The 27,320-nt window shown below is 51.8% G+C and overlaps 1 protein-coding gene across 3 annotated transcripts in view; it reads right to left on the bottom strand.

Annotated features, from left to right (window-relative positions):
* Positions 1 to 27,320, bottom strand: part of GOLGA4 (golgin A4) — a 2,156,782-nt gene that overhangs the window by 975,547 nt on the left and 1,153,915 nt on the right. The gene's annotated exons all lie outside the window — the stretch shown is intronic.

Here is a 27,320-nt window from a genome sequence, read left to right as displayed (position 1 = left end):
ATGGCCTCACACTCCCCATTCAAGTTCCGTAGGCCTCGTCGCCCAAGCATCCAATGTTATCGGTCAGCTTGCCGAGGCTCCATTAGTGTATGCCAGGCCGGGCGCTCTCATGGTGCTAATTCGAACACTCCGACATATCTCCCTGTCGTACTATTCCTCCAGGCAATTTACCGCAGCCATATCCCGCAGTTCCGGGGAATCGGTGTCGTTTCTCCACGGAGGCCTCTCTTTTGTTAGCCGCCATCTTGGTGCCGAAGCGGCCGCACAGTCGCACCAACAAAAATGTGTATATTTCACGATTCCCGGGGACTATGAACTTCTCCAGCGAACGTCACTTGGCGTGCGGCTTCCGACACCTGATCCCCAAAGTTCTAGGCGCTCGTTACAGTTTCAACGGGTAACTTTGGCAAAAATAGAGTCGGATCATGAGGAGCAACTCGCGCAGCACGTCCTATTCCATGGCCAGTTGGCCACGCCCCCTCTTAGTTCCATCGTTTGACACAGATACGGCCATTCCACCTTGTCAAAGCTTTTTCTGCATCCAGAGAGATCAGTGTGGCCAGTATGTGCTTTTTCTTTCCTTCTAGTAAGTGGATCACCCTTCTTTTATTATCCCAGGTTTGTTTTCCTGTTATGAAACCTGACTGATCCTGCCCAATAACCTCTGGGAGAACCCCTTTTATTCTTTCGTCTAGGGTCCTGGTGTATATTTTGGCATCTACGTTCAGTAGCGCTATAGGCCTGTACGACCCGCAACTTTTCTGGACCTTATTTGGCTTTTCAAACACTAGTACCTTCGCCTCTGTCATAGAGCGCGTAACTCCTTCTCCGTTTTCGAAATGTATTAAATGTATTTAATAGCATAGTGAGAATCATCTTTAATTCGTGACAGAACACTTTATAAAAAAAACCTGTGTAGCCATCCTGTCCTGGTGACGGATTATTCGGAGGTTCTTTATCGCTCTTTCGACTTCTTCTACCATTATTTCCTTCTCCAGATTATTTCTCTCCTCTATCGAGATTTTAGTAAGCTTTGTCCCTTCTAAAAACGCCTGTATCCTATTTGTCTCTGGGTGCCCAGAAGAGTACAGCTGCTTATAGTATGTCGTGAAGGACTGGATTTACCCCAGGGCGTGGCTAAGATAGGCTGTGTCTTCCAGGGGCTCCTGCCGATCCTACAAGATCCTGCCAGGAATATGAGATAAAACTAAAGCAATCGAGTCATAATTAAAGCTACGGCTGTGGGAACATGTGCTGAATGACAGGGTCACCGACTCATGGAGAACCTAAGGAAGACAAGCAGCGGAAAAACCGAGCGGGTCTGGCGGACCCCGAGATTAGAGTAAAGAAAATGGCATCTACACCAGAACAAAGGTAGAGTCCGCTGTCGGAATGGAGGACTGATTAAAGTCAGAACACTAATTGCAGGTCGGAAGCAATGCAATAAGAAATGCGATCCAGACTCGGGAGGCATGAGAAGTAAAAACCCACACGGACCGTAGACTGTGGAATACTCTGTGCTGCAAGGAGAAAGGAAGCGTGGGAGGCACGAACTACGGGGCGAATAGAAGGCCTGGGTGGACCTAACCCGTAAAACGCAACAGTGCGCTCGGACTGGCAGGAGCTGATACAGAGATTTGAGAGGTGCGGGTCCCCACGGGGTGGAGTGAGACGCAATCTGACGGGATTCCTAACGTGATACAATCCCTGCCAAACCTGGACACATATCACTGGAGTACTGGGTAGCAGAACAGAACGTGAGCGACCCTCGCTCAGGGGGTGGCAAACCCAAGTAGCGTTGCAGAACCACCTGAGCTGCCACAGCGGCCCGCATGAATACCCTGCTCATGCTTTGCGTGCAATGAAACTGATGCCCCATCACGTTGGGTGTACTGCCAGGGATATATGGTGGCAGCTGGAACAGTAACAGTAACGCACAAGACAGCCTAACAAAGGGCAGAAAGGAACGAAGCCCGAGATCAAATGGATCGTACGTCAGCAGCTCGGGTGATTGCTGTGTGAACGTTCTCCAGCATACCGCGTGTGATGACTAAAACACAGGAGTCCCTAGCCACACTCCGCGGGCCCAGGACATGTTACGGGACGGCCCGCACAGATGTAGCACCTAACGCACACAAGTGCTGCTTCATGCTCCAGCAGGCACCACAAGGGTCAGAAGACGGAATAGCAGTGCAGAGGCATGGATGCCTGCAACGGGGACAGAATATAAAGCAGAAGAACAAGTTACTTCTTAACTTGTAATGTTCCTTCGATGGGATGTTCCTCCGACGTATTCCTTATCTTTGATAATCCGTCTCCAGTTTGCTGGCCTTGGAAATTTTTTCTCTGTAGAGGGCGCTGTGCGTCGACGTCCACCAAGTCGATGTCCCTCGACAGCCACCCTATCGGCGCCGATGTCACCATGCCCATAAATAGCCACGCGCGGCGTCCGTTGCTCAGTTCCGTTTTGTAGCATAAGATAAGTCATGCCTGAATTGGTTATTGACCTTGAAGGAGCGTAAACTGCAACCACAAGGGAAGTATTACTGCGGGGATGGATGGGAGGGGCGCTAAGGAATACGTCGGAGGAACATCCCATCGAAAGAACGTTACAAGGTAAGAAGTAACTTGTTCTTCGAAGGGATTGTGTCCTCCGACGTATTCCTTATCTTTGATAGACTCCCATAGCAGTGGCATGTAATTGGAGGTGGGAGTAATAATGTCATGTATCCCCTTTAGGAATGAACCGCATGTAATATGGCTTTTCCAAATCTGGTCTCTTGACTAGCGGAGGAATCCAAGTTGTAAAATTTTGTGAACGTATGTGCGGACGACCATGTGGCAGCCGTCATATGTCTCGGACCGGTACCCCTCTTTGGAGGGCAGAAGAGGCTGCGATACCCCTGGTTGAATGAGCCCTAAGATTTTGGGGTGTCTCTTTCCCTGCCAGTTTGTAACATTCCAGAATGGCCAAAATAATCCACCTGTAAATGGTCTGTTTTGTTATGGGTAGTCCCAACTTGTGACCCGAGTATCCTACAAACAGTTGGTCTGCTTGACTAATCCTAGCCAGTCTGCTGATGTAAAAGCTCAGAGCCTATGTAGCCTTTCTTCCTCTTTCCCTGGATGGGGAGGAGGGTAGAACGAAGCTAAGGTAATTTTCTGAGTAATAAGAAATTCAGAAACCACCTTTGGGAGGAAATTAGGCTTCACCTGTAGGACAACTTTGTCCTGATGGAAAATTGTATGGGGGGGTTTACAAGAGACAGCTTGTAGCTCACTGACCCTCCTAGCAGATGTTAGTGCTACCAATAGGACAGTTTTAAGCGTGAGAAATCTCAGCGAACAAGAGTGGAGTGGTTCAAATGGAGTACCCATTAGGAAGTTTAAGACTAAATTTAAGTCCCATAAGGGAACTTGGAATGGTCTTGGAGGATAAACATTAGTTAATCCCTTGAGAAATTGTGTGTATTACTAGAGGTAGTTTGAAAAACGATGGTTCCTCCGCAGCGCGCTTGAAGATTGAAAGCGCTGCGAGATAGCCTTTTACAGTGCCTACTTGAAGGCCTGAGTTTGCCAAGTAGAGTAGAAACGATAACACCGTTGGTGTACCACATGAAAAAGGGTTGATAGTCCCTTCTCTACACCAGATGCAAAATGTATTCCAACGGCAGCGGTATAAAGACTTTGTTGCTGGCCTTCTGGCCGAAAGCAACACCTCCATGGCGTCATCAGGGAGGTCCCAATCCTTGTACCTCACCCTTTCAGAAGCCAAGCGTTAAGGTTGAGTGTTCTGATGTCTGGATGGAGAACCTGACCTCCCTTCTGCGAGAGAAGATTCTCTTTGAGTGGAAGACGGATTGGAGGACAGATGGACATATCTAGAAGGTCCGGGTACCACGTTCTCCTGGCCCAGTCCTGGGCAATTAGGATCATGGTTTTCCGGAATCTTCTCAACCTCCTGATCATTTGAGGAATAACAGGGACTGGTGGAAACGCGTAAAGGAGTGGGAACTCCCAGTCCACTACGAACGCGTCTCCTAGAGCTCCTCTCGGGGGAAATTCCCTTGAACAGAACAGATCGCACTTCCTATTGGTGCTTGTGGCGAACAGATCCACCTGAGGGGTTCCCCAAAGGGCAAAGATCTCTTGAAGGACTTCCTGAGCTAGCTCCCACTCGTGGGAGACTGTGCTCTGCCTGCTCAGAGCGTCGGCTGTCAAGTTCTTCTCTCCGGCTAGGTGAACTGCCGATAGAGAGATTCCTTCCTGAATTGCCCAAAACCAGAGCTGCATTGCCTCTCTGCACAGTGGCAGTGACCCTACACCTCCTCTTCTGTTGAGGTAGTGCATGGCCACAGTGTTGTCCGTCATTATCAGGACATTACTCCCCTGTACTAATGGCAGGAAAGCTTTCAGCGCTAGTCTGATCGCTCTCAGCTCCAATAGGTTGATGTGTAGTCTGGACTCCGATGGAGACCAACGACCACTGATGGTCAAGTCGTTGGCGTGAGCTCCCCACCCCGTGAGTGAGGCATCCAACTACTGTTATCTCCGGCCATGGTTGCCAAAACAGTTCTCCTTTCAAGATGTTCTCTGGATAGTTTAACAAAGGTAGCGGGCGCCCCTCTCTCGCAAGAACAGACATGATAACCTGTTCAGTGGTTATTAACCACTTGAGAGTTCGCAGCCACTGCTTTTACTCACTGTGCCTTTCACAGATGGGAAATATCCATTTGCATATCAGTCTTTGTCCTGCCCAGGGGCAGTCCAGCACCGAAATACAATGGCAATTCCAATCTGAACGAGAGTACCACCAGCAACCCCATACACGTGTTTCACCCTTGTTGGGGATCATCAGTGAGGTGAAGCTGATGCCTCTCTAAGCACAGTGAGAGGGAGACCACGTCTGGTTGCCCCCAGGAGACCTAGGGTTACCAATCCCAGGTTCCTTAACAAATAGTTTAACAAAGGTAGCGGGCGCCCCTCTCTCGCAAGAACAGACATGATAACCTGTTCAGTGGTTATTAACCACTTGAGAGTTCGCAGCCACTGCTTTTACTCACTGTGCCTTTCACAGATGGGAAATATCCATTTGCATATCAGTCTTTGTCCTGCCCAGGGGCAGTCCAGCACCGAAATACAATGGCAATTCCAATCTGAACGAGAGTACCACCAGCAACCCCATACACGTGTTTCACCCTTGTTGGGGATCATCAGTGAGGTGAAGCTGATGCCTCTCTAAGCACAGTGAGAGGGAGACCACGTCTGGTTGCCCCCAGGAGACCTAGGGTTACCAATCCCAGGTTCCTTAACAAATAGTTTAACAAAGGTAGCGGGCGCCCCTCTCTCGCAAGAACAGACATGATAACCTGTTCAGTGGTTATTAACCACTTGAGAGTTCGCAGCCACTGCTTTTACTCACTGTGCCTTTCACAGATGGGAAATATCCATTTGCATATCAGTCTTTGTCCTGCCCAGGGGCAGTCCAGCACCGAAATACAATGGCAATTCCAATCTGAACGAGAGTACCACCAGCAACCCCATACACGTGTTTCACCCTTGTTGGGGATCATCAGTGAGGTGAAGCTGATGCCTCTCTAAGCACAGTGAGAGGGAGACCACGTCTGGTTGCCCCCAGGAGACCTAGGGTTACCAATCCCAGGTTCCTTAACAAATAGTTTAACAAAGGTAGCGGGCGCCCCTCTCTCGCAAGAACAGACATGATAACCTGTTCAGTGGTTATTAACCACTTGAGAGTTCGCAGCCACTGCTTTTACTCACTGTGCCTTTCACAGATGGGAAATATCCATTTGCATATCAGTCTTTGTCCTGCCCAGGGGCAGTCCAGCACCGAAATACAATGGCAATTCCAATCTGAACGAGAGTACCACCAGCAACCCCATACACGTGTTTCACCCTTGTTGGGGATCATCAGTGAGGTGAAGCTGATGCCTCTCTAAGCACAGTGAGAGGGAGACCACCTCTGGTTGCCCCCAGGAGACCTAGGGTTACCAATCCCAGGTTCCTTAACAAATAGTTTAACAAAGGTAGCGGGCGCCCCTCTCTCGCAAGAACAGACATGATAACCTGTTCAGTGGTTATTAACCACTTGAGAGTTCGCAGCCACTGCTTTTACTCACTGTGCCTTTCACAGATGGGAAATATCCATTTGCATATCAGTCTTTGTCCTGCCCAGGGGCAGTCCAGCACCGAAATACAATGGCAATTCCAATCTGAACGAGAGTACCACCAGCAACCCCATACACGTGTTTCACCCTTGTTGGGGATCATCAGTGAGGTGAAGCTGATGCCTCTCTAAGCACAGTGAGAGGGAGACCACGTCTGGTTGCCCCCAGGAGACCTAGGGTTACCAATCCCAGGTTCCTTAACAAATAGTTTAACAAAGGTAGCGGGCGCCCCTCTCTCGCAAGAACAGACATGATAACCTGTTCAGTGGTTATTAACCACTTGAGAGTTCGCAGCCACTGCTTTTACTCACTGTGCCTTTCACAGATGGGAAATATCCATTTGCATATCAGTCTTTGTCCTGCCCAGGGGCAGTCCAGCACCGAAATACAATGGCAATTCCAATCTGAACGAGAGTACCACCAGCAACCCCATACACGTGTTTCACCCTTGTTGGGGATCATCAGTGAGGTGAAGCTGATGCCTCTCTAAGCACAGTGAGAGGGAGACCACGTCTGGTTGCCCCCAGGAGACCTAGGGTTACCAATCCCAGGTTCCTTAACAAATAGTTTAACAAAGGTAGCGGGCGCCCCTCTCTCGCAAGAACAGACATGATAACCTGTTCAGTGGTTATTAACCACTTGAGAGTTCGCAGCCACTGCTTTTACTCACTGTGCCTTTCACAGATGGGAAATATCCATTTGCATATCAGTCTTTGTCCTGCCCAGGGGCAGTCCAGCACCGAAATACAATGGCAATTCCAATCTGAACGAGAGTACCACCAGCAACCCCATACACGTGTTTCACCCTTGTTGGGGATCATCAGTGAGGTGAAGCTGATGCCTCTCTAAGCACAGTGAGAGGGAGACCACCTCTGGTTGCCCCCAGGAGACCTAGGGTTACCAATCCCAGGTTCCTTAACAAATAGTTTAACAAAGGTAGCGGGCGCCCCTCTCTCGCAAGAACAGACATGATAACCTGTTCAGTGGTTATTAACCACTTGAGAGTTCGCAGCCACTGCTTTTACTCACTGTGCCTTTCACAGATCGGAAATATCCATTTGCATATCAGTCTTTGTCCTGCCCAGGGGCAGTCCAGCACCGAAATACAATGGCAATTCCAATCTGAACGAGAGTACCACCAGCAACCCCATACACGTGTTTCACCCTTGTTGGGGATCATCAGTGAGGTGAAGCTGATGCCTCTCTAAGCACAGTGAGAGGGAGACCACGTCTGGTTGCCCCCAGGAGACCTAGGGTTACCAATCCCAGGTTCCTTAACAAATAGTTTAACAAAGGTAGCGGGCGCCCCTCTCTCGCAAGAACAGACATGATAACCTGTTCAGTGGTTATTAACCACTTGAGAGTTCGCAGCCACTGCTTTTACTCACTGTGCCTTTCACAGATGGGAAATATCCATTTGCATATCAGTCTTTGTCCTGCCCAGGGGCAGTCCAGCACCGAAATACAATGGCAATTCCAATCTGAACGAGAGTACCACCAGCAACCCCATACACGTGTTTCACCCTTGTTGGGGATCATCAGTGAGGTGAAGCTGATGCCTCTCTAAGCACAGTGAGAGGGAGACCACGTCTGGTTGCCCCCAGGAGACCTAGGGTTACCAATCCCAGGTTCCTTAACAAATAGTTTAACAAAGGTAGCGGGCGCCCCTCTCTCGCAAGAACAGACATGATAACCTGTTCAGTGGTTATTAACCACTTGAGAGTTCGCAGCCACTGCTTTTACTCACTGTGCCTTTCACAGATGGGAAATATCCATTTGCATATCAGTCTTTGTCCTGCCGAGGGGCAGTCCAGCACCGAAATACAATGGCAATTCCAATCTGAACGAGAGTACCACCAGCAACCCCATACACGTGTTTCACCCTTGTTGGGGATCATCAGTGAGGTGAAGCTGATGCCTCTCTAAGCACAGTGAGAGGGAGAGCACGTCTGGTTGCCCCCAGGAGACCTAGGGTTACCAATCCCAGGTTCCTTAACAAATAGTTTAACAAAGGTAGCGGGCGCCCCTCTCTCGCAAGAACAGACATGATAACCTGTTCAGTGGTTATTAACCACTTGAGAGTTCGCAGCCACTGCTTTTACTCACTGTGCCTTTCACAGATGGGAAATATCCATTTGCATATCAGTCTTTGTCCTGCCCAGGGGCAGTCCAGCACCGAAATACAATGGCAATTCCAATCTGAACGAGAGTACCACCAGCAACCCCATACACTTGTTTCACCCTTGTTGGGGATCATCAGTGAGGTGAAGCTGATGCCTCTCTAAGCACAGTGAGAGGGAGACCACGTCTGGTTGCCCCCAGGAGACCTAGGGTTACCAATCCCAGGTTCCTTAACAAATAGTTTAACAAAGGTAGCGGGCGCCCCTCTCTCGCAAGAACAGACATGATAACCTGTTCAGTGGTTATTAACCACTTGAGAGTTCGCAGCCACTGCTTTTACTCACTGTGCCTTTCACAGATGGGAAATATCCATTTGCATATCAGTCTTTGTCCTGCCCAGGGGCAGTCCAGCACCGAAATACAATGGCAATTCCAATCTGAACGAGAGTACCACCAGCAACCCCATACACGTGTTTCACCCTTGTTGGGGATCATCAGTGAGGTGAAGCTGATGCCTCTCTAAGCACAGTGAGAGGGAGACCACGTCTGGTTGCCCCCAGGAGACATAGGGTTACCAATCCCAGGTTCCTTAACAAATAGTTTAACAAAGGTAGCGGGCACCCCTCTCTCGCAAGAACAGACATGATAACCTGTTCAGTGGTTATTAACCACTTGAGAGTTCGCAGCCATTGCTTTTACTCACTGTGCCTTTCACAGATGGGAAATATCCATTTGCATATCAGTCTTTGTCCTGCCCAGGGGCAGTCCAGCACCGAAATACAATGGCAATTCCAATCTGAACGAGAGTACCACCAGCAACCCCATACACGTGTTTCACCCTTGTTGGGGATCATCAGTGAGGTGAAGCTGATGCCTCTCTGGATAGGCCCACCATTGAAGGTCGTGGGCTACCTTGTCCGGAATCCAGAGGAGATCTGTCATTCTCCCTGAGAATTGCGACCACTGAGTTCTCAGTGCCCACTGAAGAGATCTCATTCTCAGGCGAGCCTCTGGCACAAGGAAGATGCAGGATGCCATGAGGCCTAGCAACCTCAAAAAGTCGAAGGCTGGGAGACGTTGGGCATTTTGGAACTTGATGACCATCTGCAGAATATCTTGAGCCCTCACCTCTGGTGGCGAGGCTTTTCCCAGGGAAGTGTCCAGGACCGCTCCAATGAACTGGAGTCTCTGTGATGGTATCATCTGTGACTTCTTTAAATTGAGGGAGAAGCCAAGTTTGTGAAGGAAGTGGCAGACATAATCTAGCTGGATCTGAGCTTGTTCCGAAGATACAGCCCTGATCAGCCAATCGTCCAGGTAGGGGTATACGTGGATCCCTTCCCTCCTTAGACTCGCAGCCACTACCGACATTAGCTTGGTGAAGACCCTCGGGCGGAGGTCAGCCCAAATGGCAGAACTCGAAATTGATAATGAGAGTCGCCAATTGCGAATCTCAGGTATTTCCTGTGTTTGAGATGGATTGGCACATGGAAATAAGCATCCTGAAGGTCCAGAGATAACAGCCAGTCCTAGAGCTGGAGGGCCTGAAGGATCTGAGAGTTACCATCTTGAACTTGTCCTTCCTGAGGAACTTGTTCAATTCTCGTAAGTCCAGGATGGGTCTCAGTCCTCCGTCCTTCTTTGGTATGAGAAAGTAGGGGGGAGTACCAGCCCTTGTTCCTGTCCGCTACAGGTACCGGTTCTATGGCACCTTTCTCTAGCAGGTCTATTATTTCCTGCAAGAGGAGCGGATCTGGAACTTTTAGAGAGCTGTGCCCCGGTGGCTAACTCTGAGGGATGTGTAGAAAGGGTAGGCAGTAACCCTGGGCAACTGTCTCCAATGCCCAAGCATCTGACGTTATAGCCTGCCATTCCGTCAGATGGTGAGTTAACCTGCCCCCTACAGGTGTTTTGTGTGGAAAGACCTCAGAGTGGTTTGGGGACGGCTGATGCAGATGCCGAGGGTAAAGAGTCACCTGCTGCTGCTACGGCTTTAGTACTTTTGACCCGTCCACCTCGGGTGGATCTCCTTTGGCCTCTTTGAGCCGGCTGTCCTCTGCCTTTCCCGAATGTGGAATAATAGCGAAAGGACTTTCCTCTTCCAGAGGTTCCTGAGGGGCGAAAAGGAGTTTGGCGGATTGCAGCTCCTAACGATTTTGCCGCTGCTTTAGATGTCTGCAACTTTTCCAGACTGTCATGCAGCCTTTTTACCGAATAAAGAAGAGCTGTCAAAGGGCATATTCAAACGTCTGGCCTGTACATCTGGAGCAAAGCCAGACTCGCAACCACGCATGCCTGCGGATTGTCGTACTTGCCGCCATGGCCCTGCTGATACCGTCAGCGGAATCGATGCCAGTTTGAAGAGACTCGCACATGGCATCTTTGCCATCTTTAATAATGTTAAGGAAGGCTTCCCTTTCCTCTCCTTCGGGTATGCAGTCAGCCGTTGAAGAAGCACACTCCCACAGTGTGTGACTGAACCTGGCGAGCGTACAGGTGGCGTTGATGGACTTCAACGCCATACTACAAGCAGAAAATACTTTTTTTGCCATAGAATCGTACCTCTTGTCATCTCTATCCTGTGAGACAGTAGGGTAAGCGGACCTGCTGCTTGATGAAGTTGCCGCTTGGACCACCAGGCTCTTTGGAGTCGGGTGTTTTGATAAGTATTCAGGGTCAGCCGCAGCTATCCCATACTTGGCTGACAATCTTTTATTGACTGCAGCGATAACTTCAGGAGTTTCCCAATTAGATGAAATCTTTCTTTGTAAGGCTGCATGGAAGGGGTCCACAGGATCCTCCTGTGGACCTTTGTCTAATATGTCTGTCAGGTCATCCTGTAGAAAAACAGGCGAAGGCGCAGACCAACCCATAAATTCAATAATTCTTGCATTCAGGGTTCTATAGGGTGTTTCGGCATCTTCCCCTGGGTCTGGTTTAACAAATTCCACTTCTGGGGAAGTGTCCAGCCCACTTGCCTCATGTAATGACTCCTGTAGGTCTTTCAACCTTCTTTCCTCAGAGGTGAAATCCTCTGAAACAGGTAGTGTGGTCCTCTGCAACCCGAAGGTTTCCTGGTCAGAATCCTCCCCTTCTTCATAAATTGTAGATAATCCTGGGTACTCTGACCTCGGAAATGGTGTAAAACCCATTTCTAAGGCAGAAGGAGCCAAACTCGTCATTATAGGGCGAGAAAACGTCGATGTTGTCAACGCCGATGTGACAGGCTTCGAAGACGCCGAGAACGGCGTTGAGAAAACTGGAAGAGGCCTCGAAGAACTCGAGAGGATCGGGATCCTACTCGAGGATGTCGACAACGGTCTCGGCATCGTGCCGGAGGCTCTTGGTATCACCGTTGGCTGTGAAGTAGCCGTGGTTTTCTCTTTCATCGGCGTCGACCATGGCGTCGAGTCGATCGACCGATGAGTCGAAGAACCCTTTGACAACGGCGTTGATGGCGCGATCCATGCGTCGAAGGGATCTTCGACGACGGCGAAGACGGTGCCTTTTTACGCGATGGCCAATGGCGCTCTCGGGTGGAATCTTTCGCTGGGTGCAGCGACTCGGGCGTTTTGATTTTTTGGGTTTTTCACCCGGGGTAACAACCTCAGCTATCTTCGAGGGGGTCGAGGCCGCTTTCTCGAAGACGCATAGCATTTTCTTCCTGAATTCCTCCCACTCAGCCTGAGAGCTGTGTTTTGTGGGGCAGTAGACCCTTTCTGGGGAAACAGAAGATGACGAGGAAGGGGATCTTCGATGTCTCTTCTTTGAGTGTCGCGATCTCGACGAATGGTGGGAGCTACTTCGAGATCTAGAATGGGAATGCTTTCGACGGCGAGGAGACAAATGCCTCGATTCAGCCAAAGAAACTTTCGAGGAGGTTTTGACTGATTTACCTCTCTCGAGCTTCCCCTTGCGCTCCTTCAAGGCTTTCGCCGTCATGGACATCCAGTCCTCACACTCCGAACAATGGTGCTCGGCTCCCAAGCACCACAAGCAGATCCTGTGTGGATCCGTTATCGACATTTTTTTACCGCAGTCTCGACATTTTTTGAAGCCGGATCGCGGCATTGTCGGTTCCGATGAAGATGCCATTGAGAACGAGTTGGTATATTCGAGTAAATGTAGAGGGTTTATCTGACTGAACTGAGCAACGATATTCCGAGGCCCCACGAAGCGCGGAAAAACGGAACTGAGCAACAGACGCCGCGCTAGGCTCTTTATGGGCATGGTGACATCGGCGCCGATACGGTGGCTATCGAGGGACATCGACTCGGCGGACGTCGACGCGCAGCGCCCTCTACAGAGAAAAAATTTCAGAGGCCAGCAAGCTGCAGACGGATTATCAAAGTTAAGGAATATGTCAGAGGACACAATCCCTTCGAAAGAATGGATCTGAGGAGGAGCGTAGAAACGCTGTGAGTGGCCCTCGCTACAAAAGTGCCCGCGAAAAGCAAGCAACCAAGAACTGAAACCACAAATATAAATGTGATACTATAGAATTTACGCCACAGTGCCCAGATCTGCTGGGAAGCCAGCCTCTGTAGGGGTTGGAAGTAGCAAGTGACTTCCCACAGGACAAGAGCTCAGGAGAGCAACCAGAAAATTCAGTAGAACACTATAATTTTAGTCTTGGCACCGGGGTGCGTGCAGCAATCTGTGGATGGAGAGGTCGGAGTAAGCCATCGATGGATTGAAGGAGAACAGGTGGAACATGCCACCTCCCCATGCACCTGCGCTTGAGGCCTCATAAGATAGAGACGGTAGCGGGAGCCGGCACTGGCGAGACGGCCATGGTGAACAACAGAATCAAGTCCCATAACCGGTAGAACCGGCTGCCGTGGATCTGTCTGCTGGCAATGTTGCAGGCCCTGCTCCTAGAAGGGTATGAGAGCGATAGCTAGTCTGGTCACACTGAAGTAAGAGGATCACTGCCCAAGGGAAGTGAAGCAGTCGTAGAAGAGTTGACAAAGCAGAGGGGCTCCTACTAGGCTACAGGAGGAGTGGCGACAGATGCCCCACCATGCACAGCTGTCCAATCAAGAGGAGCTGACACTTGACAAAGGGCCCAAGAAGGATAGTACAATAAGGTGGGAAGCAACCCCAAAGCCACGAACGCAGAGCAGCTAGAGCAAGGCAGCATTGAACGGTGCCACGACAGCATGGACTGCGAACGACAAGTGAAAACAACGGAGAGTCCCCCGGGGCCAAAACAAACAGCCCCCGATATAGAAGTGAGGACCTAACGTAGAGCAGCACCTGCTGCTGTCGCATTTACACTCACGAAGATGGCATCTAAACTGCCCAAAGGCAAGGGGAAACAGTCAACCCTAGAAGAGTTTGCCAAAGCAACACCAGCAACAGATGGAGCCAAGGGTCAGTGCACACAAGATGGAGGAACCCTGCTGAACTAAAAGTATCTTGGGAGTGCAAGATTGACACAGCAATCTCTGAATTGATGACCTCGCTTGAATTCAAAATCTAAGCAGTGAGCGTAGATGTGAATCTACTGCGACAAGACGTTTGAGCGCTGGCCGAGTGCTCAGGCAGCCTAGAAATAGAGGCAAAGTCTAACACAAACATTTGCTTGACTAATGCAAAGGAGGTCCACATGTGACAAAAACAGGTGGGCAATCTGGAGAGCAGAGCTGAAGAAGCAGAAAGGCGTGCGCGCAGAAATAACGTACGGATTGTGGGGCTTTGGAAGGTGAGTAAGGATCGGACCCAACAAATTATGTGGAGAACATGCTATTGCAAGAGATAACGGGCGGAGCACTCAGCCAGGGGTTTGCAGAGGAAAGGGCGCATAGGGCCTTAGTCAGGAAACCGCCATGGGGGCTCCCCCGCGGCCAATCACCGACAAGATATTGAACTATAGAGACAGAGAGAAGGTCCTGGAGCATTTTCGCAAGGGAGGGACGATAAGCAGGGCATCTGCGACCATTACAGCTTACCCGGACTATACTTTCTTGGTGCAGAGACAGTGCCCGAACTATGTGGCGGTCAAGAGCAGGTTACGTGCAGCGGGCTACAAATACATGCTGCTGTACACGGCAAAGATGAAAGTGTTCCATAAGAAAAAGGCCCTTTTTTCCGACTCACCAGAAGAAGTGACGGCATGGCTGGACGCGAGAAACTGCCCGTCAGAAGTGGATGACCAGACGAAGAGTGGAACGGATAAGTGAACCGGAACATACTCTGGGCTGTAATGGTGGACAAGTAGATACTATGTGAGATAAGTAAAGTAAATTTATTGACCTTGGGACTATATTATAGACAAGAATATATTGTGATTGCATAACAGGAATTGAATAAAACTTAAGCGTATTCACACTGCAACATGCTGTCAGTGTAAACAGGAGACTTAGGTGCTGCTGTAGATTAGCTGCACCAGGAGACACGCTATCATCCCCCCCTAAGGTAGGTTAGTTGGGATACTAGTTTGAGTGGTATCCCACTGCTGAGCACGGAGTATCAGTGACATCGAGAAAAGGGCTAGATGCGGGGTAGCCTGAGATCCAGGGATGGAGCTGGGCAAAAGTTTTGCGAAGTTGGAGGGTGGAGGGGTAGGGGAGTTGGAACAAGTTACTTACCTGTAACTGTTGTTCTCCAGCATGGGTCTGACATGGATTCACATGCTCATGAATATTCCCCGTCGTCAGGCCGGGAATCCTCGGTATAGAAAAAATCAGTATCAGTTTTGTTTCTGATCTGTCTTTCTCAGTAGTAACCAATCACTGGTCTCTGGGTCATACTGCCCCCAGCCAATGACTGCCCTCTCCCTAAGCCCCACCCCTAGCAGCCATCCTCAGATTTGGTAGCACGTGAAGTGGCAGTATGACCAAGTGAAGAGCCGCAGAGGGGTAGGCGGGAGGGTTCGCATGTGAATCCATGCCAGACCCTTGCTGGAGAACAACAGTTACAGGTAAGTAACTTGTTCCTTCTCCAGCATAGGGTCTGGCATGGATTCACATGCTCATGAATATAAGAATACATAGCAGTATACACATGCACAATCACGGGAGGTGGCTCAATTTCAAGCAATACAACAACTCAACATTTAGCAACTCTTACCTCCTCACCAGGCTCACCTTAGGCGAACAGGTTGCGCAGCACTGCCTGGCCGACTCTGGACTCCTCCCTGGAATCCCGGTCGATGCAGTAGAATCTCGTGAAGGTGTGCGTCGACCTCCACGTAGCAGCCCTTCAGATGTCGAGCAGGGGCACACCAGACAGGAACGCCGTAGTAGCAGCGATCACTCTGGTCGAATGGGCTCTCGGACGGCCGGGCAGCAGTCGGTTTGCCAACCGGTGACAGTGCATGATTCAGCTGGAGAGCCATCTGGAAATGGAAGTCTTCGAGAGAGCCTTCCCTTGATTCACAGGTCCAAAGTTCACAAACAGCTGTGATGTCTTCCGGAAACTCTTTGTGCGGTCCACGTAGAACTTCAGCGCTCTAGCCACATCTAGCGAGTGCAGAGTCCTCTCAGCCGGCGACGAAGGCGACGGGAAGAAAACTGGCAACACCAAGGGCTTGTTGAGGTGCAAGTCCGACGGCACCTTGGGCATGAAGGAGGGGTGCGTCCTCAGCACCACCCTCGTGTCGTGAAAAGTCAAGTATGGAGGCTTGCAAGACAGGGCTTGGATCTCTCCCACTGTCGTGCAGATGTGATGGCCACGAGGAATGCTGTCTTCCACGACAGAAACTTCAACGGCACTGAATGCATAGGCTCGAATGGGGCCCCCATGAGCCTAGTTAGTACCACGTTGAGCTCCCACGCCGGGGCAGGGGCCTTCACCGGCGGGAATGATCGGAACAGTCCTTTCATAAATTCCTTCACCAGACGATGAGACCACAAGGATGCCCGTCCTGTAGTTCTGGTGTAACGTGAAACGGCAGCCAGATGTACCTTGATGTACCTTGATAGGCCAGCCTTGGCCAAAGACAGTAGGTACGGCAATACTTGAGGGGCCGTAATCCGCAAAGGGTTAATCTTCTTGCGCGGGACCAGACAGAGAACCTCTTCCATTTGTGTCCGTAGCACTTGAGAGTTGAGGATGCCCTGGCCTTTGCAAGAACCCCTCTGCAGTCGGCCGGGATGTTGTATCCTCCAAACTCTAGTGCTGCAGGAGCCAGGCCTGCAAGTTCAGCGACTCTGGTTCGTGATGAAGAATGGCGCCTCCTTCTCTGGAGAGAAGATCCGCGTCCGTCGGTAGCTTGACTGGTGTGGACGCTGACAAGTCCAGAAGGTCCGGGAACCAGATCTGCCTCGGCCACGCCGGTGCGACGAGGATCATCCTGCACCGGGACCTCTTGAGCTGGTTGACGAGCCGGAGTAGCAACGGCGGGAATGCATAAAGGACCAGGCCGTCCCAGGGGAACGAGAAAGCATCGCCCATGCTCCTCGGTTGGGGAAACCTGCTGGCGAACCTCCGGCACTTGGAGTTCGCCACCGTTGCGAAGAGATCGATCTGGGGTTCGCCCCATCGTCGGAAGAGTCGGTCCACTTGATCCTTGCGCAGTTCCCACTCGTGGCACGAGCGCAGCTCCCTGCTGAGTGAGTCGGCGATGGTGTTTTTTATCGCTGCCAGATGAAAGGGTACCAGAAACATCCCTTGTGCGATGGCCCAATGCCACAGATCCTGGGCTTCCTTGGACAGGGCAGGGGATCTGTTTCCGCCCTGCTTCCGAATGTAAAACATCGTGGTAGTGTTGTCGGTGAAGATCCTCACCACCTTGCCGTTGAGGGACGGAAGGAAGGACCTGAGGGCCCAGAACACTGCGCGGAGCTCCAAGATGTTGATGTGGAGAGTCTTCTCCTCCGAGCACCAAAGGCCTCTCGCGTGGAGGCCCCCTGGTGTGCGCTCCCCAACCTTCCAGGGAGGCATCCGTCATCACCGTCACCTGGTGGGCCGGGGCTAGGAAGCCTGTTCCCGCTGTCAGATGAGCGCGGACACCCCACCATCGTATTGCCTGACGGAACGTTTCGTCGAGCGAGATCCTGTCCTCGAAGCTGCCCGTCGTCCGGATCCAGCGGGCGTCGAGGAATTCTTGCAAGGGCCGCATCCGAAGTCTGCAATGGGGCACCAGATAAATGCAGGAGGACATCATTCCGAGGAGGGACTTGATAGACCTCACTCTGGCCACGTCCGTGCTCAGTAGACGTTGCACCTTTCCTAGGATGGTCCTTATCCTTTCCTCCGACGGCGAGGCCCGCCGCGCCACTGTGTCGAGCTGTGCTCCCAGAAACAGGGCGACTTACGACGGGACCAGGTGGGATTTTGAAAAGTTGATGGAGAACCCCAGGTCCGTGAGCAGCTGGACGGACTTCGCAGTGTGTTCCACGGCGAGCTCCCTTGTCCTTGCCCATATGAGCCAGTCGTCCAGGTAGGGATAGACGTGGATCCCCTGCAGGCGCAGCCGCGCCGCCACCGGTGCTAGGCACTTGGTAAACACACTGGGTGCCGATTTTAATCTGAACGGGAGGGCCTTGAACTGGTAGTGCCGCCCTTTGACCACGAACCTGAGGAACTTTCGGTGCCTCTTTAGAATAGGGATGTGGAAGTAAGCATCCTCCAAGTCCAACGACGACAGGAAATCGCCCTCCTCCAGCTGTCCCAGCATGTGCTGGAGGGTGACCATCCGGAACTTCTGTGCCTTGATGTATTTGTTTAGTTGTCGCAGGTCCAGGATGGGACGCCATCCTCCTGTCTTCTTCCTCACGAGGAAGTATCTTGAGTAAACTCCGGAGCCCCGAAGCCTCTTCGGGACGAGCTTGATGGCACCTTTCCTGAGCATCGCCCGTACTTCCAACAGCAGTTGAGGGACGTGATTTTCCTTCCTATCCACGGAAGGAATGCGGGGCACCTCTTCTGGAACTCGAGGGCGTGCCCTAGGGCCAGGGCGTCCAGCACCCAACGGTCAGTGGAGATGGACTCCCACACGCCGACGAACTTCGTCAGCCGGCCTCCCACCGGGGTGCTTTGGCGGGGGCCCGACCCGACGGACGGTTCAATCTTGCTTGGAGGCCGCTTTGCCTCCTTGACCACCTTGGCGACGACGGCGGGAACCACCTGACTTGCCGCGTCCCCTGTAGGCCTCCTGCGACGAAGACCTTGCCGCTTGACGGTAAGTAGAGGAGCTGCTGCCGGCTCCCTTGGAGGCACCCGGTCTGCCTCCGGAGCTCCGAAAGGACGGCTGTCGCTGTTGGAGCACCCCCAGTGCACGGGCCGTCTCCATGTCCGTCTTGATCGCATGAAGGGATTCATCAACCGCCTTGCCAAAATGGTTGTTCCCATCGAAGGGCATGTCCAAAACCTTGGTCTGAACGTCCTGGCGGAAATCCGTCGCCCTGAGCCATCCTCGTCGTCTCAGGCAAATGCCGTTGCCCAACTGACGGAAACCGGTGTCAGCGATGTCCGTAGCCACCGTAATGGCGTGGTCCGAGGCAATCTCACCTTCCTGCAAGATTTCCAGGGCCTCAGCCCTCATGGCATCCGGAAGGAAGTCCAACAGAGGGGCGATCTTAAACCACAACTCCTTGTCGTAGCGGGCTACGATGGCCAGGGCGTTGGCCGCCTTGATGGTCGTCGCTGCAGATGAGATGACCCGTCGTCCCATCGCATCCAGTTTCCTACCCTCGCCGTCCGGAGGGGGGGTTGAAGTCGAGGCCGATGCCCCCCCCCGCTTTCTTCTTGCCCGCCGCCGAGACGACAGAGTCAGGGGTAGGTTACGCTCTAAGGCACAAGGGGGCAGCATCGGGGACCCGGTACTTCTTCTCGTACCGGTCCCTCTTCGTAGGAGCCGTGGCAGGGTTCTTGAGGAGGGCGAGCCCCTCATCCCAGATGTCATCAAGAAGCGGTACAGCGAGGACCGTCTTCCTTTTAGCCTCGCGCCGCTGGTAAAGGAACCCCTCCTTCTTTTCCTCGGGGCAGAGCTGGAAGAGCTCGGATGCCCTGGAGATCATTGCATGGAAGGATCCAATCTCGTCGGGCGGAGACGCCCGGGCAGGGGGCGACGGGGGACACGTCCCGTCGTCGCCTCCGTCGTCATCCGTACCTGTCATAGTCGTGTCCATGCCTGTATCATCCACGTGGGTAGTGGACCGGGGGGAAGGCAGAGAAGGCCGCAGAGGCGGGAGAGGAGGCCTAGGATGCGTCCTCCTCCTCTTAGGCGGTGGGCTCCCCGAAGGTCCTGGCTCCGGATCCTCCGTCGGGTCTGGCTCAGGCTCCTCCGTCGGGGGAAGGGGCAACCTAGTCCTTATCTCCGAGCATAAGGACTGGATGGCTGACAAAATGGCTGCCGAGGTGTCCTGCGGCGCCGGAAACGACGGGCGCGAGGGCTCTTGAGGAGCCTCGTCTGCGTCACCCTCGCCCTCGTCGTCGCCCTCGTCGGGATCCCTCCCGATGGGCTGTGTCTCCTCCACGACTTGGATGAGCTCCTCTTCAGAGGTCGTGTCCGTATCCACGATGGCCACCACCCCCTCCCCCCTTTTTCCAACGAGGACTTTGTGGGGGTCTTCTCGATGGGCCTGAAAGACGACTCCCTCCACGGTGGCAGGGAGACTCTGGTACCTGAGGGCGCCTCCACTGGTGTAGCCTCCACAGGCTGAGCCAGGGCCGCGGCGACATCCTCAATCTAGGTCCTAGCAGGGTGTATCACGGCCAACGTAACCTTCTGTACGCCCGGGACCTTCACCTTCGGGGGAGGGTCCGAGCCTCGCTCCCCCTCTGCCGGAGTCTTCGAGATCAACCGGGGCCTCTCCAGAAGCTTCGCCGGGTTCTCGGACTTCCTCTTACCCGAGCCAGAGCGTTGGCTCGTGGTCGATGGTGCCGGGGAGGGTGCGCCCTACCTGGCAGCCAAGGAGCCCGACCGTTAGGTGCTCCCGGTGCCCGTGGACTCGCGGTGCTTAGCCTTTTGTTGGGCCCCCGTCGCCGGAGCACCCTCACAGGACTTAGAAGACCGCTCGGACGACTTCTTCTCGCCTGGCGGGCTCTTACCTTCCAGCGAGTTGGCGAGACGGAGGTGGCGATCCTTCATGGTCCGCTCCGACATGTTTCCACAAAATGCCCAGTCCTTTTCCTTGTGCGTCTTGTCCTCATGGAGACAGTAGAGGCATAACGAATGCTCGTCCTCCTTGAAAACGTTCTGAAGCTGGCATCCAGGGCAGGTCCTGAATAGCTTCCCGGGCGTCGAGCTCCCTTTCTCCTGGGCCATGTCCGGGTAGGCCTCGGAACTTCTGGAATCCTCCAAAAGCGTAACTCGACGAAATCTTCACCCTTGAGGGGCGTAGAAAACTCCGAAACGGATCTCTGTTGATCGGAAATAGAAACGGTGGAGCTTGAGGCTCTTTTAACCGAAAAAATGAGAAAATCTCCTGAAAAAAGCGCGAAAACACAGCAAAAGCTCAAGAGCTAAGCATAAGGACTCCCAACACTTCAACGTGTGGTAAAAATCTGAGGATGGCTGCCAGGGGCGGGGCTTAGGGAGAGGGCAGTCATTGGCTGGGGCAGTATGACCCAGAAACCAGTGACTGGTTACTACTGAGAAAGGCAGATCAGAAACGAAACTGATACTGATTTTTTCTATACCGAGGATTCCCGGCCTGACGACGGGGAATATTCATGAGCATGTGAATCCATGCCAGACCCCATGCTGGAGAAGAAGTAGTTAGAGGCGCAGGGAGACGGGGGCTGGGAAGTTCGAGAGGGAAGCGTGTTGAGGTAGTTGGGAAGTATCAAATGTGGGGGGAATGGGTGGGTGGCGGGCTGGAATGTAGGGGGCCCTGCAATCATAATCCAATACACCAAAGGAGGAGTGTGGGAGCAGAGTTTTGGGGGAGTAGGAAACAGATGACACGGGGGATCTGAAGATAGTGACCCGGAATGTAAGAGGGTTAAACAGTTATATTAAATGTAATAAGGTCATGATGTACCTGAGGAGACAGAAAATAGACATTGCATTGCTACAAGAAACCCATTTAACCAGGGATAAGCTAGAAGTGGTGAAAAGGAAATGGAAGGGGACCACAATAGGTGCAACTTATTCTATGTATGATAGAGGGGTCATCACATGAATAGCACCACACGTCCTGTTTAAACTGTTACAAGAGGTGGAGAGAGATGGCAGAATGGTATTATTGAAGGGGTTGGTGGGGAAGATTTGGCGCAGGGCTTGCCAAGTGATGGGGAGCCCGCTTCCATGCTCCGCGCAGGTACCACTGGTGGCACTGAAGGGGGTGGATGAGCAATTGAGTAGGGCCATTAGAGAACACTGGGAATCAGTAGGGGTGTCAACCATAGGAGACATGTGGCAAGAAGGGGAGAAAATAGAATTTGATACACTGAGAGAAGATACGGGGCTACATGGGGGACAATACATCACATAAGCTAGGTTGGTAAGGCTGGAAAAGAAGACGTGGTCAGAGGCGGAATTGACACAACAACCGGATGCAGCCATTGAAACGTTTCAGGCCATGACGGAGGCCATACGGTCTCCCGGATCTATGAACTAATGATGGCAAAAGTTGGGAAGGAGGTGGCGCAGTTGAGGCGTAATTGGGAGGAAGAAAGTGGGGAAACAATAGGAGATGGGCTATGGGCTATGGGTCAGAATGCAAAGACATCATAAGAAAGTGTCAAGAAATGTGACTGCAACAGATTCAGTTATATGTTACCCATAGAGCCTATATGACCCTGAAGAAGATTGCTAAGTTCACGAACGCCAGGACACAGACATGCCCGAAATGCGGGGAGGTTGATGCAGGGATGTTACACATGTTCTGGGCATGCCTGGAAATCGGTAGATACTGGAAAGAGGCAGCACACCTCCTAGCAAGTAAGGGGATAAACTTGGATGTGGAATCTCTTTGGGCGTGCATAGCGGGTGGATTCCCAAGACCGCGCAAACTCAACCATGTGAGCAAACTTAAAGATCTGGCGTATATTCTAGCTAAACGCAGGATAGCAATGAGCTGGAAAGCAAGCAATAGACCGAACGTGGAGGCCTGGTGGCGTGACCTCCTGAAATGGGCAGATGCTGAGACGGTGGTATGGAGGGAAGCAGTAGCTAGAGGGGGTTGGGGGAGAGGAAGTGCACACACTCACAGCCTGGCTACATCTGGTCACCACACTGTCGGGGCCCTCGCATGAGAAACCCAAAGAAGACAGCTCCTCGGAAAAAGAGGAAAGCGTTCAGCCCACAAGCTAGGAAGCGTTGGCGGAAGTATTGCATGGCTCTAAGGGGAGGGGAAGCGAGTTGGGGAGAGGGAAATGTTGGGGGACTGTTATTTGTGCACCGTGTTTTGGTGTAATGTATGTTGGTTTATGCTGAAAAATAATAAAATATGTTAGAAAAAAACAATTAAAAAAAGACTGGACTATCCCTGCGGAATCCGTAGCAATTGTTCTATCTGCCTGTTTTATTCCCACTACATGACGCTAGGCTTTCTATTGCTTCAAAAGCCTTGTCAACATTGTGTCCAGTTTGTTTGCGCCTACATACGAGCGCTGCTTTAAACTTAAAGCGCTCTCCGCCCTGGCAGTCCTCATTAACAGCAGCTGTCTCTGTGCTTCCTTCACTTTGTTGTAATGCTCCCTGTTTTTGCACCCAGCTAACTATCTGGGCTTGTCCCAGTGATGCCTCCAGATCTTTTTCTAGAGTATCTTTTTCTTTATTTCTTTGAGCTTTTAAGGAAATCAGCTCCCCCGTATTACTAACTTAAATGCATCCCAAACTGTGCACAGGAGAACACTGTATGTGTCATTCCTACAAGTACTCAACAATTTTTCTCCTCACCATTTCACGTAGGACTTCATTCCTAATGAGTTCTCCGGGTAGCCTCCATGTCCACAGAGGATTGCTTGGTTTAAGCCCCCTAAGATTGATCTTGATCGCTGCATGATCTGAGAGAGAGATTGGGTTCACTTCTATGGCTGTTAATGCCCCTAATATCCCGGGGGTCCCCCATGCATAGTCTATTCTAGAGTAAGTTTGATGGACTGGAGAGAAGTATGTATACCCCGACTCCTGCCCCTTCTTAGTCCTCCAGCGGTCTCTCATCCCCATTCTGACTAGGAGCTCCTGCACCGCCTCCGATGTATGTGGTCCCTTATTGCTGCCCTGGCCACTCCAGCCTTTCTCCGGGGCCCAGGCTATATCAAAAGTCTACTGTTAGGATAGATTCCCCTACTGCAAACTCTTCCAGCTCCCCCAGCACTTGGTGTAGAAAGGCATCTTGTCCTATGTTGGGGGCGTATATTGTACCTATTGTCATGACCCTTCCCTCCAGCAGCACCTACAGGAATAATTACCTCCCGTTCGGTTCTTCTAAGGTTTTAACAATTTACGCCCCTAGTGTATTTTTTAAGCCCACCAGTACCCCTGCAGTCTTATTCTGGGCATTTGCCTGGACTAGTTGCGTGAACTGCTGTATATGCAATTTGTGGTCATCCCCCGTCCTAATATGAGTCTCCTGTAGAAAAAGGATATCAGAGTATTTAGACCCCTCACATTATGTGAGAGGATCTGAAGTTACCTTGTCATAATACATTTAACCTACTCCTCCCTGCCCTGCCGGTCCTCCCTTGTGCCCCCGTATGTGCTTTGGGTGGTTGGTGCGATTCCCTCCCATTCTCCTGAGCCCCCCTTACCCCCCTCTCTCACCCTCTTTCCTCCTTCCCTTTCCGGGTCTAGCTCGGTATCCTAGGATGCATCCCAGCTAGTGGGAACCGACCCACGTTACAACCCCGGACCCCTAAGGTTAACCTAACCTTCCGAGAGTCCAAATGGTGCCCCACTTGCTCCCGCCTGGGCCTACTTCTACCAAAGGTGACCTTCGTATGTACCCCTCTGTGTGGTACCCCCATCGTCCCGGGCTTCTCCTATAATTTAGCTTCTTTCTCCCTTCATTTCCTGGACCGGGGTCCCTTCGGCTTATCTCTTCCCTTCCTGTGAGCCGTAGTCCATTGCCAGGACATGTGTAACTGCTGTTGTATTCCACGTGTTCAGTTTCCCTGCTCTGTGTCCTCCGCGTCCAAGCTTAAAATGTCAATTTTTTCTTTGTATGTGGTAACACTTAGTTGTCTACCGTCCCAGGGGGAATACCAACCCGAAGGAGTTTCCTCGTCACCGGCCCCATTGCTCTTCTTTTCTGAAGTGTCAATGCGGCTAGGTCCTGGAAGAAGTGTTCTTGGGAGCCATTGATCGTGATCGTGTCTTGTTCTCTTGCCGGCCTAAGGATTCTCTCCTTCTCCTCATGGGACGCTAAAGCTGCTAGCACATCCCTAGGTCTGTCTCCTTCTCCACTCCTCTTCGGGCCCACTCTGTGTATGCGGTCAATACGAATCTCCTCAGGAGTGTTAACCGTCAACAGTGTGGCAAAGCACTGCTGCATCACCGATTTCAAGTCTGCATCATGGGTAGCCTCTGCCAATCCCGTTATTCTGATGTTGGAACATCTCAAGCGTTTTTTTTAAATCCTCTGTTTGAATTTCAAGGTTGTGCGTGCCAGAGGCAACCTGCTCCAGTAATTCGATAACCTTTGTTTCGCTGAGTCCACCATGTTCCCCTAGGCATTAATGTCCTCTCTGATTTCTTTCAGTGAGCTCTTCAAGTCCTCTTTCAATTTCCCCATTTGCTGCTGAAAGGACGTTGTGAGCCTCTCCTCCATACCTTGCGAACGCATTAGGAGGTTTCCATGTCTTAAAATTGCGGCAAAAATGGCTGTGAATACAAAATATGGTGGCAAAAATGCTGTGGTTTTGCCGCCACAATCATGTAAAGGATGCGGGGGACACCCCCGTAACCCCCCTGCTGTGGTTTGACCCGGTGAAGGTGTACCCCATTATACCATTTAAGGGGAGCGGGGGACACACCCACAACCCCTGCTCCCCTTAAATGGTATAATGGAGTACACCTTTACCGGGTCAAACCACAGCATTTTTGCCACGATTTGTTTTACCGGCGGCATTTTTGCTGCAATTTTATTACCCGATACCATTGGGAGTTAGTCTTTGCTTTGGACCATTTCCCCCGTTGCCTGTGAATCTTCAACGTGCGTCCTTTTGTTCTAAGCTGTCCTCCCTGTGAGCCGCCTCCTAGAGAAATCGCTGCCAGCACCTTTGCAACTAGCCCTTCCTGACACTTTTCTTCGTGGTCTGCGGCCCCGAGTCCGCTTCCCCTTTGGTCCTGGCATCTGCGTGAGGTCCGTCACTCCTGCGTGTCTCCTCGTCCTGTGTCCACCCTAAATGGCCTCTTCCACGTGCTTGCCACTCCTATGGTTTGGCTTCAGTCATTCTGTGTCCGAGTATCCTGCAGCCCCTGCCCCTCTTCCTCCTCCAGGTGCTGCAATTTCTCCCCACTGTATTCTGGTGCTGCGGCATCTTGTTGCCATTGTTCCCAGGTCTCCTTTCCCTTCTTATGGCTCTACCAGCTTGTGCAGTGTTGCTTATTTGTGTACTCAAATCCTTTATCGGTCCCTTGACCTTTACAGCTATGAGCAGTTAGAGAGTGTCATAAGAATAGCAACCCCAAGCTTTACGAGCTCCTTCACCTACTCCCAGATCCCTTGCTTCCACTCTTAAGGTTCACTTCTTTCCCTTTTCCATCATCGTACACAGCTCATGCAAGTTACTCAGGCCCAGACCACCTGGTAGATGGCAACACTGTTGTCGGGGAACAGGTTGCTGCTAAAATGTTCCAGCCAGGCACACTGTGTATATTACCCTAAGGTTTTCTCCTTTGTGATTCGTACCTCGGTTTTTCAATGTTAGCTGTGTGCTCAAGCGAATTGAAAAGCCTGCAGTCTCTAGACTGCTACCCCCTTGTTTCCTGCTTTCCGGCCGACTTATGTTTGCTTGTGGTTTTACACCCAAGTGTAGCAGGTCTGTTCCACTGCTTGACGTGCTGTCTATGTGGGGCTTCCTTACGGGTCGTCCTGCCTGCCCGGACTTGCCTGGTTCTCGGCCGCTATGTTTCCGCTGCACGCACTTACTTCTTTGGCCGCCGGTGCCTCTGTCCAGCTCCCCTTCCTATCCGAGGGGTTCACTGCTCCTCCGCCGTGAGCTCCTGGCTCCACGCCACTCCAGTGCCTCCCCACTGCCCACACAAGTATCTCGCCATGCATCCACTGCCCCCCGCTGTAGGGGCTCCTCTGCTCTGTGTGTTCTTTCAGCAGGGCCTCTTACAATTGTCGGAGCGCTTCTTCGCTTCGTCTCACACACCGCAGGGGTTATGGAGCCTCCTTGCCGCTTCCACTACAGCCAAGGACCCTCTTCTGTCGCTCCCCTGCCTTCGCTTGGATTTTCTCATCGGTCAACTCCTCCGCGGCTGCCGTCGCACTGACACTGTCCTCCTTTCGCAGCTCCTCAGTGCAGTTATCCCGGGGCAAAGCGGGCTATCCACTCTATTATCTAGCCTCGATTTGCTCCTCCTGTTGCCGCATCTACGACCATGCCATCATCCATCCCCTTTATTTGAGGGATATGCTTCCATTTTCGTGTCGCGTAGGTGTCCTTCTCCTATATTATTCCTCTTTCGTTTAGACCCAGCCAGGAGCTCAGGAGAGTGCGACCTCACTCTCCGGCAGCCATTTTGAAATCCCCTATTAAGCTGATATTTTGCTTTGGACTGAATCAGATATTCCCAAGCACTACAAGGGTTTTGTTGCTCTGTTACCGTCTTGTAGTGCTTAATGAGACAAGTTCTTAATAACACTTATCTCCTCAATGGGACGAGAAGAATGAGCTTCGTAGCTATTCTTACTCTTATAAACACTTGTGTCACTGGTACGAGTAGGCAGAGTACGAGTATGTCCCTCCTCATGCCCCTCTCTGGGTCTTCCGCCTCTCCAGTTACCTTCTTTTTCACAGGCTAGCATCACCAGATCTCTCTTCGGGATCAGGCAAATTCTCTGCCTCAGAACGGCTCCTGCGGTCATGCTGACTCTTCTTTGTGGCCCTGTGTAGGCATGGCTGCAGCAGTGTCTGCGCTGTGTCTGCGCTGTTTCTGGA

The sequence above is a fragment of the Ambystoma mexicanum genome, chromosome 5p, assembly GCF_040938575.1.
Source record: "Ambystoma mexicanum isolate Mex_15411 chromosome 5p, UKY_AmexF1_1, whole genome shotgun sequence".
In the NCBI taxonomy this organism is placed as follows: domain Eukaryota; kingdom Metazoa; phylum Chordata; class Amphibia; order Caudata; family Ambystomatidae; genus Ambystoma; species Ambystoma mexicanum.
This window is presented reverse-complemented; position numbering and strand designations above follow the sequence as displayed.